The following is a 27,201-nucleotide window of genomic DNA, read 5'->3' on the forward strand; positions in this document are numbered from 1 at the left end:
ACCTATTAAAAATTCAGATTAATCCAGAGGATTGGTATAAAGCTTTCAAAAATGTTTCCAAGGCTGTAAGAGATTTGTCTTTATTTGAATTACAGTTTAAGCTCAGTAATAACTGGTATCTAACTCCTAAAAGACTATCCCATATATATCCTCAACACTCTAGTATATGCTGGAGATGCAGAATGGAAGAAGGAAACTATCTGCATATATGGTGGCATTGTAAAAAAATTAGAAATTTTTGGGACATAGCTTTTGATTTTTTAAAACACACTATGAATATTATAATCAAAAGAGAACCAACAACAGCATTGATACATCAAAATTGGCCTTCTCTTACCGCGATCCAGAAAACGTTTACGATACATTGTTTTTTAGCAGTTAAAAAAATAATTGCTAAAAATTGGAAACAAGATGTAGACCTGTCTAGAGCCTTATTAGTTTCACAGGTGAAACACCAAATAATAATGGAAGAAAAAGTTAGTTGGATTCTAAATTCATCAACGAAAGTAAAAAAAATGTGGAATGATATATCTAATGCTATAACAAAATCCCTTGAGATACCCCTGAACCTTTAAAACGAAATATAACTCCTGATCTCTCTTTAAAAACTTCTACTAGCCGGACCTGCACTCTCTCTTAAAGATTGTAATAAGTATGACATATATGTTAAATCAACAACCATTTATATGTCTTGTTTTTTTTGTTTTATGTAATAAAAAAAAAAAAAAAAAAGACTCCTACTTGATCCGGCACCCAGTGCCGAAATCCCTGTTCATCCCAAGCCGAGTTGCTCAGAACGGTTGTCTAAGTCTGTGCTGCCCTTCAATGGTTGATGCAAGAAGAGGCTCCTGCTGGCAACCAATAGAGTCGCTCTTACAGACCTTTAAAATCCTAGCAGCAAAGCTGCTGCATATTTTTATTGCATTAACTCCAGATAATTATCTGTATTAACCTCTGCTAAATAAAACGAATAATGTACACATATATTTCCCCGAAAAGACGGGCACGGGAACAGGCAAATATTCATGGAATACAAATGTGGGGGGTTTTTTTTACACATAGACGAACATGAAGACTTGGCCGGCAAGTCTAGTTATCCGTTTTAAACTATTATACTAATGATTAGTGAATCTCTGCTTAAAGTGGTTCTGAGTATCTCTGTATTTAAAGTAAACTATTCTGACCATCCTTGTTTCATGAAGAACTTTTGGTATTCTGAGTTTGATGAAAATTTTTCTACATTATGTTGTTTTGATGATTTTCTTGAGCCGAACTTCATGGCTCCATCATTGGGATTGTAGACATTTTGCTAGCTGTCTGTCTATACAATTAGTACTTAATGATTAGCTTTGACTTTTGGATCCATGTTTGCACATTTGATTATTTCACATGGAATATTGCTACATTTGTACATTTTTATGTAATTCAATCTTTACACTTTGGTATTTATGCCATCATTTGAAGCCAATTTACACCAATTTACTAAGCAATAATAAATAACAAATCATGAAATATCTCATTTTTATTTATTGTTTTCTATAGTGCCAACAGATTCTGCAGCACTGTACAAAGTGTATACAGGACATGGCAATAAGTATGTAACATAACAAGATGTCATACAGAAAAAACAGTTCAGAAGAACCTTGCTCATAAGAGCTTACAACCTAGAGGATCATTAACTCTTTGATCCGTAGCGAGTGGATCTTCGTATTCATTGTTAGTTGTATTACATGACTGTGGAGACTCCATGCGAGTCTGCTCCTCATAATTAAAATATTTTAGTTACTATTAGGGCGCTGGTCATACTTAACTGATACTTCACTATCATCTGATGTAATAATGTAGTGTGCAGCCGCTGTCTGGTGCGCATGCATCCTGCATTACCTGTGGATCCCTGGCTTTAAAACGTCAATACTTATTTCATGACCCAGAATAGATTTTGTTTGGGAAAATAAAACAAGAATACAGAAGGAAATTATGTATTTATTTAGGTCACATGGAGAGTCGGGAGAGTTTGACCCCGTTATTTTGAACACAATAAGGGTACTTGGTTTCCCGTTACACTCTCCCAATTGGAAATTCTGCTTTAAGATTCGCAAAACAGGAAAAGTAGGAAAATACATCATTATAGAGGTGCAATGTTGATTCTACAAAAAGATTGACAAACTATGCTTCATGTATGATTAAGCATGAATCGTTTTAAAGTGCTTATGAGACAGGATTCAAAGTCACATGAAAAGTTCTTCTTGAGCATGGAATAATATAGAGTAATTGTCAGAATTCTGTAGGATCCTATGTTACTGATCTATACCAGATTCTTTTACTACCCCCTATCCTACTACACTTTATTTAAGATCCAGGTCAGAGATTCCAAAGAGCTAAAAACCCTCATTGAACTCCAGAATAAGATTCAGTCTTTGCTTGAAGACTGCATGTTCTAAGAGTTCCTATCAGTAATTCTGGAAACCTGAACCCCTGACAGAAGCACCCGGTGAGAGGAGTCCATGTTCACTCTGACACTCTGTGTTCCTTCACTGTATGGAGGAATCTTCTCTTCCAAAAGTGTTTCTGATTAAAACATTCAGAAGCCCTGCTGTATCTGGGAAACCTACATCTGAAAGCGATACTTATTTCTTCCGCTTGTAACATTGACCACTTAGCTGCTTCTGTTTCCAGTATCTGCTGAATCTGCAGTATATATAGAGTTAAATCAGTGAGTTGTGATAACCCTGCAATGTCTGCATGATTTCTGGGATTATAGACAAGACACCTCGCCTGTTAATATTGCCATCAATCTAGGGTATTCTTCATCTATCATAAGAGACATTGATGAAGAATGAAAAAACCCTTTTTACCACCTTTTTTCTTCATATTTTGCTTTAATTGGAAACCTGCCAATTATTTTTTTCATTACGTTCTTGTACACATTTAAGAAACAAGAGACTTCTGAAAATAATTATATCATGGACTTAGTTGGAGGTAATGTTTGAAGCCACATTTTGTCAATTATTCTGTCAAACAACGTGCATACTTGGTTTCAATCAGATATTACATTAATATAGGTTAGCATTGACACAAACCTGTTTCAATCATTTTTATTCTAATAAGCTTCCATTGTTGTCAGCCATGTGATACTTTGGGAGAGTTGGTCAAACACCTAATGTATATGATTCTTTATGGCAATGCTAATAAAGACTGTTCCTCCCAGGTGAGAACAAGACATTGTGCTGCATGGGTCCAAGGAGGAAATGCTGACTCCCTCACCCACCACAACCTAACCATGCCCACATCCATTATGTTATATCAATAAATAAAAAATCCTGAGCCTCCGCTACCTGGGAGTTGGGGTACATAAGTGTGGCAGTGTCTACACCCAACGGAGCATCCAGGGTATGGATGTGAGCTCCCGTTGGGAACATAGCCAAGTGATTAATAAAACTGACACAGGGCTAACATAAAATTAACTTTGTATTGCACAGCAAAACAGTATGCATAATTGTAACAGAAACACATGAAATACATTAGAATGAAATATGCAGAATATGCAATATACAATATGAAGTTCACCCACCCACAACAATCACTGCGGCCCACCCTAATCTTCACCCTAGCAGCCGCTGGGTGCCTTTAGTTGGTGCACATAACACAGTTGGGGCCCATAAGTAACTTACTCCACAGTATGGGTTGAATTATATTGGAAACTTCAGGGGCAACAATCAGGGCAGTTCAGCCTTTAACCTCTTCACTGCCAACTCTGCCGCAAACAGCTCTGTATCTTGGACTGTCTGCTGGAAGATTCTGCCAGGGTGTTGCAACACTCCTCTGAGCATGGATTTCAAGCAGGCCTCTGTTCCTAGGCCTCTCTCACTCTCCCTCTCTCTCAGCAAGAGTCCTTCACCTCTGGCATCCAACTCTGAACTCCTCTACCCAAACTCCAATGGCCCCTTTTATTCACCTCATGCCATGTGGTTTTCAGTTCGCCCTCTGCTGGTCACTCCATAAGAACTGCAGGTGAGTCAGTAACAGCAGCAATCACTAAAAACCCTTGAGGGGTTACACTCTCTTTTACATTCCCATTCAAACATTCACGCTTAAGGACAATACTGTTTCTTACTCGTAGTATATGGTGGGACAATGGCTCTTTTAACATTTTTCAGTGTTGCTGTTTAGCTGTGATTTTCTTCTTTCTCATTTTGTGCTTCCACACATATTATACATTGTTTCTTTCAGGACAAACATGGCTTTCTTTAGATACCATTATTTTTATCATATCATCTAATTTACTATAAAAAATGATTAAACATGGTGATTTTTTGTTAAAAAAATTACATTTTCTCACTTTTTAAACAAAATACTTTTACTCGTCTGCAAAAACTAATGAAAAAACCTGCTAAATAGATTCTAATATTTGTCCTAAGTTAAGAAATACCCAATGTTTTTTTTTTTTTTTTCTGCATATTATGGGGCAATAAGTACCAGTAGCGTTTTCCTATTTCAAAACCATTTTTCCCCAAAGCTGGTCATTCTGCCCCATGTGCTATTTCGGGTATCTTTGACGCCAGCCAATGAAATTTAACCCATCAAACCATATATTTTTAAAAACTAGGACACCCCAAGGTATTTCAAATGCTGGTATTTTAACCATTTTCATGCACTAGTTCTACCATCAGCATTTGTCAAACTTTATGGTAGTAAATTATACAAATGGATCAAAAAATAAATGGAAAAAATATTAGTTTTGTTTTTGGTCCATACATTTTCAAAGAACGAAGTTTGGTTACTGATGAAATTAGAATGAGCTTTTTCCATTCGGAAAATTCCTTGTAACCCACTTTCAGCCTCTACACCACTGTTAATCAAAGTGAAGAGGCTATCCAAAGCCAGTAATACATTCAATGAATATGTCTATTTAGTGATTTGTGACAAACCAAATATTTGTCTCATTCATCTTATTGTAGATAAACCACATGGGACATGGTAGAGTTAGCAGCACACGATAAGGACATCCAGGAATCCTGCAAGATTTTATGTCTGAACCTCTGAAGATAACCTGGGTGGTAAAGAAACAAGTCAGGGAAAATTATATAAAATGTCAATAAACAGGATAGGAAAGACAGAGATAAGTGAGATAATTCTTTATTTCCTTGTATTAATTTCTGATCTGTATCCCTTTATGGTCTCAGATACTGAAATAACCAGAGCAGCTGAAACGTTGTTACTTTGTTACCTGTGAAGCCTCACAGAGAAGGAACATGAATGGTCACTGAACAGGAGCAAGCAGAGATAATAGATACAACCCCAACCCCACCAACCACCCAAACATTTCATCTTAAAGACATTCATATGAAGCCCAAAAGCAGCTGGCAGGGAAACTTTTAGGCATCCGGTTTTACCACCTACCAAGAACATCATTCCCGTGAGCTGAAACGCCGAATGCGTGAATAATTATAATATATCATGGACACCATTGACTCTGAATTTTTTTATATGATAGCTATAACAATTTTTCTTTATATAGATATATAATTATGTAGCATAGGATGATGATGGTGAAAGCAGAAATTGTAACAAATTAATTACTGATATAACGATATATTTTATTACTCAAAATTAGAATCTGCAGCTTCCTGTGAAAGAATGTATATAACCCTGTTGTAAATAGTAGAGATGCAGTAGATTTCTTAGAATATAAAGGAAGAATCCCAAATATATCCTGATCCTGTCCCAAGTGGAGGCCAAAAATAAGATTTCACTTGGACCCTACATGTTACACGTTGTCTTCTTTGCATCCTAAACAAAAAAATGAGTTCCCTTTCACAACTGTCAACGGTAAAGTCATGGCAAACGCATCTCCTTCCTTCAATCTGGTCAGGATGGTGGAGCGATTAAAGTGAAGGTCGTTACAGCTGCCTCTAGGGTGCTGGATGGGTGTAATGCAGAACCGATGGAGGAAACCGGTTATGGATGTTCAGTTTTATTGATGTTGTATATAATATATATAAATATATATATATATTAACTATAAATAGTGTGCGTGTGAATAAGATGTATACATACAGTATGTAAGTACATCATCTCATATATAGAGACATGTATATTTCCACATAGACCCATCAGACTGATGTACTTACACATATTGTAATGTGAAGATGTTTGTAAATGCATATAAGTGGCTTAAACCTTAATCAATACTTCCTAAAATAAAAAGATGTGCCTGTCCTGGGCATGGCTACATCCCCTTATTGTAATAACCTTAACCAAATTCTGCTGTGAGGCTGTTCTACTTGTCTATCAGCCCTAAGTCCATTTTCTGTTTGATGATGAGCGTGTACTGCCATATTTGTGAAAAATATATACAAAAAAGACAAAATAAATGAGAAATCTTGAAAGTTGACTCTTTATTTAAACTATAAATTATCCAAGGCTTCCTAAGCCTTACCTGCTGGATAAACTTGCATTGTGTGCTAACATTGTCACTGTGCTGTAAACTGCCGCTTTAGTGAATAAGTCACTTGGAGATTAAAAGTCTCCAAGGTCTATGTAACAGTCCAAATAGTGTAATTTGTTTTCTGTGTCCAAACAAAGCTCTACAATATCTTATAACTTTATCCTCATCATTATCACTGCTATAATCTCTTTGGAGATATTCTAAGGTGTGGGTAAGAATACTGAATCATAATAATCTCCATTTCTTCTACTGTATTAAACATCACCTCAGCACTTATAATTCCTATTGCCCCCAGCCTTCTCCTATTATATTTTTATTTACATGGCATATCCATATGATGTTAACATGGGGATCCTCATGCACCTCTGTGGGGTTCTAAACAGTTATGACATCAGTTGCCTGCCAACTGATGTGTTGACCGCAGCCACCAGACTCATTTTCTGTTTATCTGAGGAGACAGCAGAAGCGGTTTAATAAGCGCCTGAAAAATGTGGACGAACGCTATCAACATTTCCATGATGCCTCCAGAGGCCGGGTAAGAGAAGAAAGGGTTGCAGGGAAATATATTTTAGGATGATTTTTGAATCCTGTGCTGTGGGAATTTTGTATTCGGGGCATCATTTTTCCATCAGAATATCACGTGGGCAGATAAAATACATCTTAATTTAGCACATAATATGAGAACTACATCACATTTTAGTTACAGAGCACCAGCAGGTTCTGTGGTATCAACACACGTTAAATATTATCAATGGGTTTCGCCACAAGAGATAATTGGGACAGATGAATGGGACAAACAGCAAGTGACGCGAGTCCCACCATCTCTGAAACACAAATTCATCACTAATTCTTTTTTGCCACTAATGGCAGTAAAATATATAAACTTTTAAAGGAAGGCTTTGGCGTTTAGGCAGATAGGTTCAATGTTTGTTGTACAAAATAATGGTTGCCATAGCAAGAAATGGAATGTTACAAATGATATGGCCATTCCCATAGCTTTGCAGAAACATCACTTTTTATACATAACCCGAATTCCTTCATTATTAAGGCTATGGTGTTGCCAATTCCAATGAGATTTCTTCTATGGATGTTCAACCCTGATCCCCTTTTTACTTTTAGTGTACCCCACAACAGATAGGGATTCTGTGTTATATGAATAGGCCAACAAAACGTTTAACACTACAGAAGATACAATAAAACGTATAAGAAAATATTATTCATTTCATGACAGCAGGGATCATTTTCCTACATACTAGTCACATGAACTAATATATCAGCTGGCAATATGCAGACAGATGTTTTTTTCTCATTCTTCAATTCTTACAGACAATTCCTGGGGCTGTTGATATCTAAAAAGCATCCTTGTAATGGGTTCATAGCAATTATTTATACCAAAGAGACCACAACAATATTCTATTCACTCTATGTTCTGTTTTTGTCCACGATAGGAAAGCTAACAATGGGATCAAATCAGTCCTAAGGGCTCCGCAGCTCATGCACCCAAAGTAAGTAATCACTGAATGTTTGCTGCTTAGGGTTTACTTTGAAATGTGGAGATGAATGCGGTCAAAACATTTACTATTCCAATGTACATATAGGGTAGATTCAACCCTGATCCCCTATTTTACTTTTAGTGTACCCCACAACAGATAGAGATTCTGTGTTATATGAATAGGCCGACAAACCGTTAAACACTACAGAAGATACAATAAAACGTATAAGAAAACATTATTTATTATTTAAGACACATCATTGTAATGGGTTCATAACAATTATTTATAACACGGAGCGCACCACAATATTCTATTCACTTATTGTTTTGTTTTTCCCTTCAATAGAAAAGCTAATGATGGACTTAAACCAGTCCCAAGGGCTCCACAGCTCATGGACCCCGGGTAAGTAACCAATAAATGTTTGTTCTTTATGCTTTACTTATAAGAAACATTCATGTAATGGGATCATAACACTTATTTATACCAAGGAGCACACAAGAATATTCTAATCAATCTTTGTTCTGTTTTTGCCCTCAATAGGAAATCTAAAGATGGGTTCAAATCTTTTGTAAAAGCCCCACAGTTCATATACGACGGGTGAGTAACCAATGAATGTTTGTTCTTTTAGGCTTTTAGGCATTACTTATCTGAAATGTCGAGATGAATGCGCTCAACACTTTTACTATTGCAATGTACATATAGGGTAGATCCAGGCTTACTTTATTAATTCCTATTAAACTCATAAAGCTCCTTAGGATCTTTTATGGCCCAGTCCAAAACCCTAGAGATTTCTTCTTCAAAACTGATCCCCTTGCTTTTTTATTTTTAGTGTACCCCACAACAGATAGGGATTCTGTGTTATATGAATAGGCCAACACAACTTTTAGCACTACAGAAGATACAATAAAAATAATTTGTTTTTCTGCTTACTAGTCACCTCAACTAATGTATCAGCTGGCAATATGCAGATATACCTTGTTTTCCTTTAATTCATTCTTACAGACACATTCTGTGGGTGTTGATATATAAGAAAAATTCTTGTAATGGGTTAATAGCAATTATTTATAACAAGGGGAGCACAACAATATCCTATTCACTTATTGTTTTGTTTTTACCCTCAATAGGAAAGCTAATGATGGACTCACACCAGTCCCAAGGGCTCCACAGCTCATGGACCCCGGGTAAGTAACCAATAAATGTTTGTTCTTTAGGGTTTACTTATAAGAAACATTCTCGTAATGGGATCATAACAATTATTTATACCAAGGAGCACACAAGAATATTCTATCCTTTGTTCTGTTTCTGCCCTCAATAGGAAAGCTAAAGATGGGTTCAAATCTATCTTAAAAGCCCCGCATTTCATGTACGATGGGTAAGTAACCAATTAATGTTTTACTATTCCATTGTATATATAGGATAGATCCAGGCTTACAAGGAGCACACAAGGATATTCTAATCAATCTTTGTTCTGTTTTTGCCCTCAATAGGAAAGCTAATGACAGAATCAGACCAGTCTTAAAGGCCCCACAGTTCATGTACGACAGGTAAGACGGGTAACAAATGAAACCAATTTAGACTTTACTTATTTGAAATGTCACGATGTATGCACTCAAAACTTTTACTATTCCATTGTATATATAGGATAGATCCAGGCTTTCCCTGTTACTTCATATTAAATCCATAAGGCTCTTTACAAGCTTTTATGGTTCTGTCCTAGACATTGCCCGGTTCTACATGTTTCATAAAGATTCACATAGAAAAACACCTTGGGCCAGCATGCAGCTCATTTCAGAGGGATATTATTGGGCTATAATTCTACCCTATTTATTCTCCATACATAATAAGATAACAAACACAGAATGCTCTATGGATATCCATTTCTATTAAAGAGAATGGTAAGAATATCTAATAATTCCAAACTGACATGGAGTTTTTGCGTTCTTTCCAGCAACATCTATAGCTTCAAGAATCCAAAACCAAGGTAGGTTTCACGTTTTCCATCTTTTTGTGGTTATAGCAAGAAAAGGTGAAAAGTTGTTTGTTTCCATTTTATTACAAACCTTCTTCTCTACTGTCTTTCTCAGACCATTGGATCCCGAAGAGCCGATGGAAATCGATATGTAAGTGTTATGGACACTTATAATTTTAGGGTAAAGTTCTAAGATACATATCAGATTATTCGTTTATAAATCGAGCCGCTACTAACCTCTGACGCTGATCAATAGTTTATACATCTCTCCAGCAGTCAGACGGCTGCTGATATTAAATAAGTGGAGTAACGATAAATGCCTACTTATTATTCTCTTTTCCAGAATGTGCGAGGAGGAGCCCATGGACACTTCATAGGAAGAAATGCTTGGGGGGAGGGGGGATATTATGTCAGAGGGGATTAAGATATATTAAATTTAAAAAAAATCTAAAAATGTTGTAATCATGATTGGTCCTTTAAAGTCTCCACATATAATATGATCATTGATCACCATGGATTACGCCACGTTGGACATTGAAGGACAGACCACATCGGAGCGCGTAGCCTGCCTGGTCTTGTCTGTTATGATGTACAGAGTTAGTAGTTTGCTGCTTACACAGTATTATCATTCCCCCAATGCTTTAACTTCCTATCTGTCAATCCATTTTGTAAATCATATGATGTAGTTCTACTCAGGTTTTACTAGATGAAAACTTTCTTATCGTCTTCTGTTTCCTGCAAACTGTTTAACGCAGAGACTGTGCCATTTCTGTTATAGTGTGGAGGAGAGGAGTGCTGGTTACTCTGTATCCGGTGACTTTATATGTGAAATGACATAAAACTTCCACCAAACTAATAATAACGATTGTAAAATAACATTTTATTTAATGTTGGTCAATTCTAAACATTTTAGGTTCAAGAACATAATTAAATAAATAACTTTCTTTTTAATCTATTTTATAGAGCATCAGAGGTTTAGAGGTAATGTAAGAAACTCTACATTTACCAACAGGGTAGTAGATAAATTGAACAGTGTCCCATCAGACGTGGTTGAGGCTAATACAATGACGGAATTTGAACATGTATGGAATATGCATAAAGGCTGAAAAACAATGAGATGATATTTTGTTTCCTTATTTGCTATGTTTTATTTTACCCATTTTAACATAAATTACTGAACACTACCTTTTAGATAACTGCCTCCTCTACTTGACATGATGACTGTAGAATCCTGCATAGAGATGAAACTCTGCACTGTTCTAACCGGCGGCTTTAACTCTTTCATTGCCACTCTTGGTCTTATGCACTTTGAGCAATAATGTAAATATACTAAATATAGTGAAAATACTTAATGATCTGTGTGTAATTACAAATAATATCAACATAAAATCTATATTATTATGTGCAATAGGGTGTTCTCATGTTGTTTATGTGTGGAATGTATACCTGCTCTTGATTTGGGTAACAAACAAGCAATAAACCAGATAAAATAATCCCTCTCTGTGACCCAGAGAAGTGTTTGGGTGAGAGATCCCTGATATACAAGACACCTGCTGGATTACCTGTACAGTAATCGTTATCAGTTTTAAATCTATCACACTAATGATCAGTGAATCTCGGTTTACAGAGGTTCTGAGTATCCCTGTATTTAATGGGAACGGAAAATGTTTTGACCAAAATTGCCAGTTTTTCTACATTATGCTGTTTTGATGGTTTTCGTGAACTGATCTTGATGGCTCCATCATTGGGATGTTAGACCTTTTGCTAGCTATTTGGCTATTTGTACTTAATGATGAGCTTGGATTTTTGGATACATATTTACACATATTTTATTATTTTGCGGGGCATATTACCACATCTGCACATTTTTATGTATGGATATTTATGCCATCACCTGTAGCCAACTTACACCAATTTATTAAGGAGCAATAAATAATAAATCATTTCATATCTCATTTTTTATTGTTTTATATCGCACTAACAGATTCTGCAGTGCTGTACAAAGTGTAGACAGGACATAACAATAAGTATGTAACATAACAAGATGACATATAGAAAAAACAGGTGAGAAGGGCCCTGCTCAAAAGAGCTAGTGTGCAACCGCTTTACCTGTGGATCCAGCATTATCTGTGAATCCCTGGCTTTAAAATGTTTATACTTATTATAAGTATAAAAAATAAAAAAAAAACGTGATAAATTCCAGAGAGACCTTGAGGATTATAAAAGTGGGCATGTCTATAGATGGCAAAGACAGACTGGAATACAAGATAATCTCCGCAACAAACGGCATTTCAGAAGAGATCCTCTCAAAGAGAAACCTAGTATGAAAAGAATGGATGGATCACGGATGAACAGGACTTCAGAACAGCCCAGCACCTCCTCTTCTTTTTTAGGCACTACCCCCCTGTTCAGGGGGGAATCAAGCGAAGAATCAGAAGGGGCAGAGGACATAAGAAAAAACATGAAATTACCCCCATTATGGACACAGAAGAAAGGAGCATCGAAAAGGAAGAAATTCCAATAATAAATTTATCTGACATTGAACTCTCTTCTGATGAACTGTCACTTTTGGATTCAACTTCTCTACTCTCTGCTCTACATGTGCTGATGTCGTTTTATATTAGTTTCAGACCCTCATAATTCACATGATCTCATTGATAATTTAATAGCACTGTGTCACTTTAAGGGATTCTGTGCAAAATAAAAATGTTCTCCTTTTTTAAAATACATCACTGAATGTGTTACACTTTTTTGCCGACCTCTATTAACAATGCACTTTATTAACTTTTTTAGAATTGGTTACATTTATATCTACTTTGCACTTTATTTGATCGTGTCACATTATAATATACCATTGTATATTAATCTAATTTATGGTGATTTGGCCATTTCTTGGTTTTTGTAAATATTCAAGTTTTTTTATCTATATTATAAGAACCAGTGATTTTTATATTTTTATTGTTTCATTCACAATATGTGTCACATAACTAACTATTTTTTCACAATAGATCGTTTTTAACATTTGTCTGGTCTTTATGAGAACAGATGGCGATCTGATGATACATGCACTTGGTAATGTTATTGCACTTTATGAATACACCTGCACTATTTTATCAAAGAGAATGCTCTAACGCATGCATGGAGTAAGCTTGCGCATGCGCAGAGCGTCACCACGCTTTAGTGCTGACAAATGCTTGCCCTTTTTTCTTATTTTAATCAACATTTTTGCTTTTGTTGATTTGATGTTTTGGTTTGATTTAATTCACATTTTTTTTGGAGTATGAACACTGATTGTGTTTACATGGAACTGCACTAGTTAAATCTCTGTAAGTGTCCATTACTAACACTGATTGCACACACTTTATGGGTATTTTCTTAATATATCTTTTTTGGTTATTTAATATATATGGATCTTAATATATTTCTTTATTTGTCACTGGTCTCTTTTAATATCTATAAGTATCATTTATTATGTGATGTATACTTTTGAATATTTACTTATGTTAATACATGATTATTAATTATACTACACATGGTGCCAGATTAGATTGGACTTTTGATTGGCTATTCATTGATTGATATGTGCTATTTAAACCTTTACTTTTTACTTGTGTGGTTAACTTGATAAAGACCTCATTGTGAGGTCGAAACGTTGTTGTCTGTTTCCTACAATAAATCTGTCTGATGGAACCCCTGCGTGCCTGGAGCCTTCTTCTATTTTTGATTTACTGGGGAGCTGGCCCTTCCTGGCACAGCTAAGCACCTGAGTTCCTGTGGGGAGTGAGTGCAGATTCCTAATTCTGGTGACTATACTTATTACTAGACTTGTGCATTCATCTTCGGGCAAACATGAAAACGAACACGAAGAGTGCGTTTTCGTGTTCGTTTCTGAAGAAACGTATAATAGAATATAGTGGCCGTAAAACGTACGCAAAGATGAAGACACACAACACAAATAATCTTCGTCTTCGTCTACTAATCTCCCTGGTCCCTTCCCCATCTAGCTTACCTTATCTCCGCAGCATGGCAGGGGTTGACGGAAGAGGAAATCCGTAGGTTCGGCGTCAGGGGTTAAAGGGGACATGCAAACGACTCTATTGGTCGCCTGAAGGGTCCTCTCCTGGCATCAACCAAGTGCTGGATGCCAGAGGAAGAGCATGCAGGCAACCAATAGGCTCACTTGCACAGCCTTTTTAACTCCTGACGGGGAACCTACGGATTTCTGCTCCCGTTAACCCCTGCAATGCTGCCGAGGTAACGGGAGCGTGAATCCGTAGGTTCCCCGTCAGGTGTTAACTTGGCCAGCAGAGACCACTGGTCTCCCCGCTATAATAGTTAAAGGTCTGTACAAGCGACTTTAGTGGTCGTTCGTACAGACTTTTAACTCTTGCAGCAGGGAGACCAGTGGCCTCTGCCTGCCAAGTTGCTGGGAAAGGATTTTAGAAGTTAATACAAACGACCCTATTGGTCGCCAGCAGGGGCTTCTCTGCCATCAACCAATGAAGTACAGGTGTACTTCATTGGTTGATGGTAGAGGAAGGCCCTGCAGACGACCACTAGAGTTGCTTGTACAGACATTTAAACTCCTGGAGCCAAAGCTGTCGCATAGTCCATACCGTGTTAACCCCCTATCAACCCCTTCTAAAAAAAAACGGAAAAAACATAGTAAAAAACGAACATGAAGAATGCATGCGAACATTCGCCCAAACATAACACAGGAACGGACGAATATTGTTGGAATACGACAATTTTTTTTTCTCCGACGACTACTTATAGAAAATAAAACAAGAATACAGTTGGAAATTATTTATTTATTTACGTGACATGGAGAGTTGGGAGAATTTGACCCAATTATTATGAACACAATAAGGGTACTGGGTTTCCTCTCCCATCTGGAAATTCTGCTTCAAAACACGCAAAACAGGAGAAAAGGGAAATAAATCATTATAGAGGCGCAATGTTGATCCTACAAAAGATTGACAAACTATCCTTCATGTTTGAGTAAGGATGAATCGTTTTAAAGTGCTTATGAGACAGGACTCAAAGCAGAAGTCCCATGAAAAGTTCCTCTTGAGTATGGAATAATATAGAGTAATTGTCAGGATTCTGTAGGATACTATGTTACTAATCCATACCAGATTCTTTTACTACCCCCTATCCTACTACACCTTATTTGAGATTCAGGTCAGAGATTCCAGAGAGCTAAAAACCCTCATTGAACTCCAGAATAAGATTCAGTCTTTGCTTCAAGATTGCATGTTCTAAGAGTTCCTATCAGTAATTCTGGAAACCTGAACCCCTGACAGAAGCACCCGGTGAGAGGAGTCCATGTTCACTCTGACACTCTGTGTTCCTTCACTGTATGGAGGAATCTTCTCTTCCAAAAGTGTTTCTGATTTAAACATTCAGAATCCCTGCTATATCTGGGAAACCTACATCTGAAATGGATACTTATTTCTTCCACTTGTAACATTGACCACTTACCTGCTTCTGTTTCCAGTATCTGCTGAATCTGCAGTATATATAGAGTTGAATCAGTGAGTTGTGATAACCCTGCAATGTCTGCGTGATTTCTGGGATTATAGACAAGACACCTCACCTGTTAATATTGCCATCAATCTGGGATGCCATCTATCATTAGAGACATCATTGAACATGAAAAAAAACCTTTTGACCACCTTAGAGTTGAGCAGTCTCTCCTGCCACACCGGTGACTCATTAATGGTGTCCAGAGAAGGCTTTAAATTGTTTAGAGTTTGAGTGTACTCTGGAGTGCTTTGCCGTGGTGGAAGGCTGAGCAATGATTGGCCATATAGTGTTACCGAATCCCCAATATTTAGATTTGAGGTTTTTTTTTATTGTTTCTACAAGGTATGTGCTAAATGTGTGCTCTGTTTTTTTAACTTATTGATCATAATTATTTTAGCCGCAACCCAGGAATCTGAATGTCTATGCTTTTTATCCTCTTTCAGTATATATTTCCTGAATCTCAGACTTAGCTCTTTATTTCCCTAATTTTAAGAAAGAGATGGGGTTGTGATGTGTCCCCCTCGGTAGTAGTGTGGCAGTTGCACTGAAGACAGGCTGAGACTTCACAGAATAAGTGACTTGCATGTCTGGGTATATTACTGTGTGTGTGTGTCTGTGTATGTGTGTGTATCTGGCTTTGTTAGTGTGCCTATGTGTCTCGGTGTATGTTAGTGAATTTGTGTGTGTGAGTATGTTAATGTTTTACATAATACTGCCTTTAGGGCGTTTGGGAGTAGTGAGGGTTTATATATATATATATATATATATATATATATATATATATATATATATATATATTATATATAATTCACCTTTTGTTTTTCTCTTCATTATTATCTCTGGTATTAGTTCCATATTAATAGGGATCATTTGGCTATCTATCTGCTATGTTATGGATAGCAGTGATATGATGGTGACATCGCTGTGCTCACATTATACAATTATATATGATTATATCTTGCCATTTTATCACTTGATTATATTTTGCACTTAAATGAATTGAATATTTGATTGAAATAAGATGTGGGGTGAATTAAAGTGATATTTAGATATATTAATAGTTACATTTCTAGTTTAATCCTTTCATTAACCAAGTATAGGTATAATAATTAATAATATTAAGCAATATCGCACACGTATTTATTCTAGCATTTTTATAGGTTTTTGTCTCCACTTTAAATACTAATTTGCTGTATATTAGATCTTTATGGTATTCAAGTGAATTGAATGTATCACACTCACCATAAAACAGAACACTGTAATTGTAATTAGATTAATTATTTTTTACACTTACATGTTATTATATTTGGATATTTTATATTTTACCACATGACTATATTCTTCATACATCTTAATATTTTTTCTCTTTTTTTCAATATCTGTTGGAATTAAGATATGGAGTGAATTAAAGAGATATCCAGATATATTAATAGCTGCATTTCTAGTTTCACCCTTACATCAATCATGTATAGGTATAACAATTAATAATATTGAGTAATATTGCATACGTATTTATTTTAGTATTTTCTTCTCTTTTTTTCAAGTTCACTACTTAATAGAACACTTTAATTGTAGTTAGATTAATTAATTTGTACATTGATATATTATTATATCTTGAAATTCGACATCCTTATTTACACATGAATGTATCTTTATATATTCTAATTATATATCTATATTTTTCCCCTCTCTCTCTCGTTTTGACCATTTAATTATAACTGTGTTTAGATCAATAGAAACGATGATCTTCCACAAATATGCTAGGGAAAAGTATTTATGTGTTTACTTAATTTATGTTATATGTGGTATATGGAATAGCGATATTTTATTCCGATGTGGGACTTCTTATTCTTTTAAAGACAGCAAAATAGACGAGAAAGAATATGATCAATATTTAAATAAATGGTTTCGAGAATATTATCACTGGATGTTCAGTAGAGAAGCAGGTAATGCTAGCAGAATGCTTGGTTGTATAGCGAGAGGTATTAGCAGTAGAAAGAGGGGGAGCTCATGCCGTTGTACAGATCACTGGTGAGACCTCACTTGGAGTATTGTGTACAGTACTGGAGACCGTATCTCCAGAAGGATATAGATATGCTGGTTAAAGTTCAGAGAAGGGTTATTAAAAGGTTAATATGTGAAGATTCTCAGGGGGAGCCCACTTAGAAAGTTTCCAAGGATGAACTTACGGTGCCTTATGACAACACTAAAATGATTGTTTCTCCGAAAACAAGGGTGATCCCGATGAAACTAACAAAAACTTATTGCAAAACTACCAAGTGTGTTTATTTATTTGCCTGCAATAGAGGAGTTATCTCTGGCTACACAGTAAATGTCCTGGGGCATGATGAGGATAAGGTGGATGTGTTTGACCCATAAATCATAGATCAGGTAAAGAGCAACAACCTCTCATCATCTGAGATCCCAATAAATGATACCTGCAGCAAAAGAAGGTTGTTAAATTATTTAGCTTGTTGCTATTTTGTTTTTTAAATACTGAGAGAAATGTCTGTTTTAACAATTTATGAACATTTGCTAACAAAATCTTAAAATCAGTAATTGATTGTGTTATTATTGATACATTATTTGGTAATATATATATGCACTGAAAATTATACAAATGGACCAAAAATTATCTGGAAAAAAATCATTTTGGTTCTGACGAAATTGGTTGGGCTTTTTCCATTCAGAAGATTCCCTGTAACCCACTTTCACCCTGTCTCTGTCTCTGTCTCTCTGTCTCTCTCTCTCGTCTGCCGCTTCCATGTCTATGTCTCTTTTACCACAACTACCCTTCTTTTCCAATAACCAGCCCTACCAGAGCTTTTCCGCTAAAGGGCGGAGCCTCCACGCAGACTCTCTTACCTGATTGGAGGAATGGGGGAGAGTTAAAATAGCTTATATATATGCAGAATATTATAAAAAATTCAGTAACTACACAATATAACTTATTTAAACTCCATATATATTATTGTCAATCAGTGACTATTGTTTAAGAGATTTTACTACAGTGAATTAATGCCAGGCAAATCTGTGACTGAATGTGGCACAACCAGCATTATCTAATTAATTTCCTATCTTGGTTTAATCTTTCTACCCCCTTCCCTTAACCCCTTCTGTACCAAAGGATTTTAGTAGCCTGAGTATCTTTTTTATCCAATAATCACAGCCTAGTGAAGCAGCAAAAAAGATTTATATTGTATAAATATAACTATATCAAAGTACATACGAAACAATGTTTTGGAGAAATATAGAGCATATAAATTCAAATACATGATTATTAGTTGATATTCAACAGATCAATATAATGATGAAATACAAAAAACACAAATCCATCTACACAAATCTTCTACACATGTGGTTGCACTGCTGAACAATAGCCCAATTTACTACCGGCTTTAGGGGGCTTGGGAGTAGTGAGGGTTTATATATATATATATATATTACACATTTTGTTTTTCTCTTCATTATTATGCTTTTTGTTTGCACTGGTATCAGTGCCATATGAATAGAAATAATTTTGGCATCTATCTGATATGTTATGGATAGCAGAGGTATGATGGTGACATCACTGTGACCACATTATAGTCTATTTATTTATTTGTTCATTTTGATAATTTTTGTATATTTTATGTTTCTTTGGGGTTTTCTTTTTTACGGAATTGACCACGTGGTCTTAACACTGTTTGAGATGCGCAGGGGTACAATCGTGCGTTATTAGTTGATACGTCCACCGGTACAACATGTATGGACCATGATTAATTCCATATGCTGACCCATATCATGGAACAACAAATAGAAAGGAAACCCCTAGGTAGCCCTGTTAGCCAATGTGGTGGAGAGGCTATCCAAAGCCAGCAACACATTCAATGAATATGTCTATTTAGTAATTTGTGGATTGTCAGACCCTGGAAAACAGACAAACCAGATATTTGTCTGATTCATCCTGTAGTAGATAAACCACATAGGACATGGTAGAGTTAGCAGCACACAATAAAGAAACCCAGGAATCCTTTGAAAAAGTAAGCAAGATTTTATGTCTGAACCTCTGAAGATAACCTGGCAGTGAAGAAATAAGCTACAAGTCAGGGAAAATGACATAAAATGTCAATAAAAAGAATATGAAAGACCGAGATAATTGAGATAATTCTTTATTTCCTTGTATTAATTTCTGATATGTATTTCCTTTATGGTCTCAGATACTGAAATAACCAGAACAGCTGAAACATTGTTACTTTGTTACCTGTGAAGCCTCACAGAGAAGGAACATGAATGGCCACTGAACAGGGGCAAGCAGAGATAATAGATACAACCCCAACCCCACCAACCACCCAAACATTTCATCTTAAAGACATACATATGAAGCCCAAAAGCAGCTGGCAGGGAAACTTTTAGGCATCCGGTTTTACCACCTACCAAGAACATCATTCCCGTGAACTGAAACGCCGAATGCGTGAATAATTATAATATATCATGGACACCATTGGCACTGAATTTTTTTTTTTTTTTTTATTTTTTTTTTTTTCATATAATAAGTTACAACATATAAAAGACATTGACTTAAATATACATTTACATTAATTTGTAGCATATGTATTATCTTGTTGAGTCTCTACTGTAGTTAGAGGTTTATATATTATGTTAGTTGCCTCCAGCTACAAGTTGTATACATAAATAAAACAAATTAAATAAAATACACATAAACAATAAATGTACATAAAAAAAAGAAACAAAACTAATTTATGGTAACTGTGTAATCATTTCATGTATATTTCTCCAAAGTGGGTTACTCTTCTATCTTCTATCTTGTAAGTTTTTTTTATAAGGTTAGTCTTCCCCATATTTCCCAATATTTATAAATAAGCCCGTTCGCTCTATAATATCCATATTCCATGTTTTTTTGATGAAGAATTTGATTTTTAACATATATCCAGGATATTGTCTTTTCCTGCCTCCAATTTCTGGCAATGACAGCTAACATCGCTAGGATCACATGATCTATTAATTTTTTTTGTTTTAACGAAATCATCTCCCAATCTTGGAGTAGTAATGCCCTAATTGGTGACTTATCTATTTGTTTATCTGTTATGCCAGATATTACATTAAATATCTTATCCCAACAATCGATTATTTTGGTGCACGACCACCAGATGTGTATCCACGTGCCCTCAGCTCTTTGACACCTCCAGCATAGATTTGAATTTGCTGGGTTTATCTTGTGGAGCCTTTCTGGGATCATATACCATCGATTTACGATTTTAAAGATTTAAGCAGTGGATATTTTTCATAACTTGATTCCAAGCTATCATCCAGCGGTCTTCTGTAGAGGACAAGATGTCTGTATTTAGATCTCTTTCCCATTTTTTCCAAGCAGGAGGGGGTTTAAGATTATCAATCGTCAGAATGAGGTCTGTACAAAGTTTTAGGGATTTCTGTTTAGTCTGATATTTTCACAATTTTTTTTAGATATTCATTTTTAGTGTCTTCAACAAGGTGATGAGTTAAATAATTCTTAACTCTCATATAATTAAATATTTCTTTGTTAATAAGACCAAACTCAAAACTTAAGGTAGAGAAATCTTTAAGTTTATTTCCTATCATGAGATCCTCTATTCTTTTTATGTTACATTTTGCCCATTCATTAAGATTTATATCCTGGATGTTTTTGTTTAAGAGCTGTATAGGGGCCTTTTTAGTTATAGAGTCATTAAAGCCAATTTTCCTCTTAACTCTTTGCCAGAATGATAATATTGAGTCTAGTAATGTCCCTTTAAGATGTTTCGTATATTTTTTTAATTCTTTTTTCTGCAGCCACAGGGCTACCTCTAAGGCTTGGTTTCCATTTGGGTTTTTTTTGCTAAAAACGCCTATAAAAACGCCAATAGCGCCACCTGGCGTTTTTTTGTGAAAAACGGCTGCAGCCAGATGTTAGCTGTTCTTCAATAGGAAATCGCAAAATGCAATTTCCACTTGGCGTTTTTCTGTCTGGCGTTTTTTCAGTCCTCTTTGGCGTTTTTCTGCTTTTTTGGGCTCTGTGGCAGTTTTTCAAAACTGCAGCATGTTGACACTCTGGCGTTTTTTGCAAGAAATCTTGGCTTTTTTCTCCAATAGAAGTCTATGGGAGAGAAAAAACGCCATGAAAAAGCCATGTGGGTTCATTGCCTTGGCGTTTTTTATGGCATTTTTTCCACAGTTACAATGCAGAGGATGGACCCAGTATCTGTGTGTCCTACGAGAAATAGGCTGAAAACAAACAGTTTCACACAAAACAAAGTCCTGGACTGGTTCATATTGAATTTTACACCATTTGGAACAAACATGCCATTACAAACAAACATACGCGACCGGATCCTGCGTGCCAAAAGCAACAGCAAACAATTTGCACCATCATTTGGGGCCAATCTTCCCAGAGGAGCAGACATTCAGAATAAAGCATGCCTTACAAACCACAGAAAAGAGACAAAAGGGTCTACCAAGTAAATGACATCAGGAGAGGGCAGATACTTGCCATTTATCCTAATCCCTTTTAGCTGGGTGAAACTTCTAACTTGTAAAGGCTGGAAAAACTGCCTAAGGTCAAAAAAAGCAATTTCCACAGAAAGGCTAAAACGCCAGAAAAAACTGCAGAAAAAACGCCAAAACGCAGGTAAATGCAGTGGCAGTTTTCTTGGCAGTTTTCCTGGCGTTTTTCATCAAGAAAAAAACGCCGGACAAAAACCCAAGTGGAAACCTAGCCTTAATCTGTCAGATTTAAGATAGCTTTTTCGATTTTATACCAATCAGACTCCTTGGATTGCAACAATTGCATTTTATATATATGAGACATCATGGATGCATACCAATAGTTAAGCACTTTGGGGAGGCCTAATCCTCCGCGACTCCTAGGTAAAAACAAGGTTTCTTTTTGGATTCTAGGATGTTTGTCACGCCATATAAACTTCATTAATTTTGCTTGTATTATGTTAATCCATTCTTTAGACAATATATCCGGGATCATTCTAAATCTATAGAGCCACGCTGGTAGTATATATGATTTAACAATGTTGATTCTCCCCATCCACGAAATAGGAAGAGACTTCCATTTATTTAATTTCTCTTGTGTCTGTTTTAGAAGGACTTGACAATTTCTTTCCATTATCTTAGTTCCTTCTGCCGAGATTTTTATTCCTAAATAGTCTATACCTGTGTCTGGCCAACAGAAATTAAAACTAAGTTTCATTAGATTTCCCTCTTCTTCTGTCATTGCAATACATATTGCCTGTGATTTCCCCATATTTAACTTATAATTAGATGTATTACCATAAAGCTCGATCTCTTGTAGTAGGGGTGGAATCGAGGCGTTAGGTTTATCTAGGATAAGAAGGATGTCATCTGCATATAAAGACATTTTCATTTCTAGTTGACCAATTTTAATTCCAGCAATATCAGAATTTTGTCTTATTCTAGCTGCAAAGGGTTCTAAAGAAATAATATATAAAATAGGGGCTAAGGGGCATCCCTGTCTAGTGCCATTTGATATGTTAAACCATTGAGATTCAAATCCCTGAGCCACTATTTTAGCTGTAGGAGTGGTGTATAATGCCATTATAGCATCAATTAAACCTAGTCCAAAGCCCATCTCCTTTAAGGTCTCTTCTAGAAATTCCCAGCTGACCCTGTCAAATGCTTTTTCAGCATCTAATGACAGGGCCAGCAGGGGAGCCTGAGTGATATTTGCATAATTGCAAATGTCTATTATCTTTCTAACATTATCGCTAGAGGATCTTGATTTTATAAAGCCTGTTTGATCCTTATGTATTAATGTCTCTAAATGAGGTCTAATCCTATTTGCTATGATCGCCGAATATATTTTAGTATCTAAGTTTATTAAAGATATTGGTCTATAATTTTTAATGTCTAAAGCAGATTTATCGGGTTTCAGAATAGGGCAAATGTGGGCTTGTAACATTTCTCGTGGGAATTTTTTCTGATTTTTTATTTCATTAAACATATTGCAGAGATAGGGAGTCAAACTAGTTTCCAAACTTTGAAAAAATTCAGCAATATATCCATCGGGGCCCGGAGTTTTACCCTTTTTTAGTTGTTTTATTATTTTTATCACTTCATTTTCTTCTATGGGGCGATCTAAAATTTTAGCTTGGGCTAAGGATATTTGTGTTATTTTTGAAGATTTTAAATAGTTCTTAATTAAGTCTCGTTTATTACTGTTGTCTTGGAGATTATATAATTCTGTATAAAATGTACGAAAAGCTTCTCCAATATGTGCTGGTGAAATACAGTTTTTATCTTTATAAATAATTTTATGTATTCCTGAATTGGCTGTTCGAATTGATAGTTGACGGGAAAGCAACTGGTGCGGACGATTCCCCAGGTAGTACCATTTTTGTTTATACTTAGTTAGTATCTTATTTGCCTTTTCCAGCAGTATCTCATTAATAGTTTTTTTTGTTAACTCAATTTGAGATTTTAATTCTAGATTTGATCGTGCCTTATTTTTCCTGCATAAATCTTCTAATTGAATATATAGATCAGTAAGTGTTTTAGATTTTGTTTTATTTAAATGTACTGCTCTGCTAATCAAATGTCCTCGGATAACACATTTATATGTGCACCAGGTATTTGCAAAAGATGTTTCATTAGGGTTATTTTCCTCAAAAAATTGTTTAGTAATTTTTTCCAATTCTTCTTTATATAATACGTTCGTTAATAAATTTTTATTTAATCTCCACGGAGGTCTTATATTTGTTTTAATTCCTTCTAATATTATTATGATTGAATCGTGATCCGACCAAGGGATCTCTTTTATCCATATTCGTTTGCATTCTCTTATTAGTGGTGCATTAACTAAAACCATATCTATCCTAGAAAATGTTTTATGGCAACTTGAATAATAAGTATAGTCTCTCTCTTCTGGATGTAGCGATCGCCATAAATCATATAATCTATTTCTCCCCAAGAAATCGTTAAATGCTTTTCCCTTTTCTAATCTCATCCGATTATTTTTTTTCTTATGTTCAGTAATCGATTTATCCATATCCAAGTCTGCCACACAGTTGAAATCACCCGCCACTATTAATGTACCTTGAATGTATGGCTGAATTTTTATCATAAGGTTATTAAGAAAGGAAATCTGCTTGCTATTTGGAGCGTATAAATTTATTATCGAATATATTCTGTCGTTTAATCTGCAAATTAAAATTAAGTATGGACCCTCCTTATCTCGGTGGACAAAAATCTTCTCATATTTTATCTCTCTTGCGATGAGTATTGCGACTCCTCTCCTTTTCTGATTACCTAGCGAAGCATATTCTATTACCGGATATTTTTTAAAGGAGAGTTTCTGCGCAAATGTATTTGTCCAGTGAGTTTCCTGAATTAATGCAACCTCAATCTTATTCTCTACAAGATGATCAATTAGAGTAATTCTTTTTTGGGGAAGATTCATACCTTGTACATTTAATGAAAGAAACCTTGAAACCATTTTCTTATCGGTAACTTAAGATACCTTTTAAGTTTCTTAATAAGGAAAGAAGGAATGATATCGTGAACCCACTTTGGATTTGACATATTACAGTACCATATACAACATATAACATAACATATAACATAAATTATCCTAAATCTATATTTTCGTCTAATGTGTAGGGTAAATATTCCCTTTTGCCCCATCACTATTAGATAGTTGGTTAGGCGATGCCACAGAACAACAACAAAAAAAAAAATATATATATATATATAATAGTGTTATTCTAAAAAGTAGTGTAATGTAAAATATTCACCTTTACTGTAGTATTTCAGACTATGTTTAATGTGTTTAAAAGTGTCTCAAAAGGAGAGAAAAAAAAAATAAAAAAATAAAAAAATAAATAAATAAAAAATATATATATATATATATATATATATCTAATCGTGTATTAAATAGACAGCCTCTTGTCCAATTATTGAATGATTATGTAAGTGTGTGCAAGTGTATATATCATTCGTGAAATTCTACCAAAAACATTAGTGTACAAGTGGTGGTAATAATTAATTCTGCAGTATTACGAATTATAAAAGTGTTGTAATTCCTCAATAATATTTGTTAGAGGTGTTAATTGTAATAAGTGAAACCAAAATTAGAAATTAAATCAATCTACATAAATAGTGAGTTGTGTATAATTGATATGTGTAAATAATTATGTTAATGCATAAAAAGAGTAATAGTGTTAAACCGAAAAAAAAAAAAAAAAAAAAAATTTATGTATATCTCATCGAGTTGTAAATTAGATTGGTTATCCTTTATTTATCTACACCTTTTCTATCCAGTCTTGCGCATCTTTCGAGTTTTCGAATAGTTTGGATATTCCATTATGCGAAACATAAAGCTTTAACGGGTATCCCCATCGAAATTTTATATCTTTCTTTTTTAATTTCTCAATTATAGTATTGAAGGATTTTCTACCTTGTCGGACATAGAACGGTATATCCTGAAAGAATTGGAGTTTTGAATAGGCTTGGGTATCTGATTTAAATGTACGTGATGCATTCATCACATCATTTTTTATTTTTAAGGAATTAAATCTGACAATTATGTCTCTAGGGGTGTTCCCTGGTACGTTCATTGGTTTTGTTATCCTATAAACCCAATCTATACCAGAACTTATGATTTTATTACAGATATCCATATTATTGATCAGGGTCACCAGAAGATTTATAATTTTATCCTGAGTAATAGTTTCTTCTATTCCTCTAATTCTAATGTTTTTCCTACGAGCCCAGTTCTCGTTATCTTTTATTTTGCATTCCAATACCTCTAATTGATGTTGCTTCCTCTGATTTTCTTTAGCTAACTCATCAATTTTAATTTCAAGTGTTGCTATTTTTTCCTCAGAAACAATTACTCTCTCTTTAAAGTGATTTATATCTGATTTTATTTCTGTCAAGAAGGTAGCCAGTTCGTTTTTTATTAAGTCCATTTGATCATTTAAAGCTTTTTGTAGGTGAATTTGGGATATTCCTGATTGCTCCAATTGACCACAGCTCTCCGTACTTAGATTTGTATAATCCATTTCCGTTGGCTCTAAAGTTGTATCTTGCATTAAAGTTGTTTCTGTAAATTTCTGAGGTTGTGGGGAGAATAAATTATCAATTTTCCTTGTATTTTTTGGAGTTAAATCAGCTTTTTTCCTTTTATCTTTCACCATCTCTTTTCCTTTTTTAACAGGTGAATTATGCTCTATTCCTTTCTTGATTGGCATACCCCCTTCAGTAATTATATGTATTCCTAATTGAATCACACCTTTGATTATATTATTGCTCAGACTAGTAGTTACTTAGATCATGAATACGTAAGTAATGTTAAATTAATAATCAATTTATAATTAAATAACTAACTAAATAAATAAAGAAAATTCATAAATGGATTCTTACTAATTATATATAAAAAAAAAAAATCACTTAATAGCACCAATGGCAGATAATCAGATGGATAATTAGGTATATAATGCAATCAATACGATCATTAGCCGTTGAATGTTTAGTATATATATTTTTTTCAGCTAGTAATCACTTGCCCTATGTCCTATGACCGTATATCCAGTAGTCCATGATCTAAAAAGTCTCTTCTTAAGTTTCTTAATTAGGAAGATATATAAAGTGTTGAGATATATAAAGTGCTAGATAATAAATATATAAAGTGCTAAGATGTTATAAGTTATAAATAGTTATAAATAGTAGATGTTAAAACTTTTTGTCATGATCATAAGTGCCTTAATCAGTAATAT

General features: G+C 34.9%; 1 protein-coding gene across 1 annotated transcript in view; it reads left to right on the forward strand.

The window, feature by feature from the left end:
• Positions 1 to 27,201, forward strand: part of LOC128497639 (collagen alpha-6(VI) chain-like) — a 275,508-nt gene that overhangs the window by 234,782 nt on the left and 13,525 nt on the right. The window lies entirely within an intron of this gene.

Source organism: Spea bombifrons, chromosome 5, assembly GCF_027358695.1.
Source record: "Spea bombifrons isolate aSpeBom1 chromosome 5, aSpeBom1.2.pri, whole genome shotgun sequence".
In the NCBI taxonomy this organism is placed as follows: Eukaryota; Metazoa; Chordata; class Amphibia; order Anura; family Pelobatidae; genus Spea; species Spea bombifrons.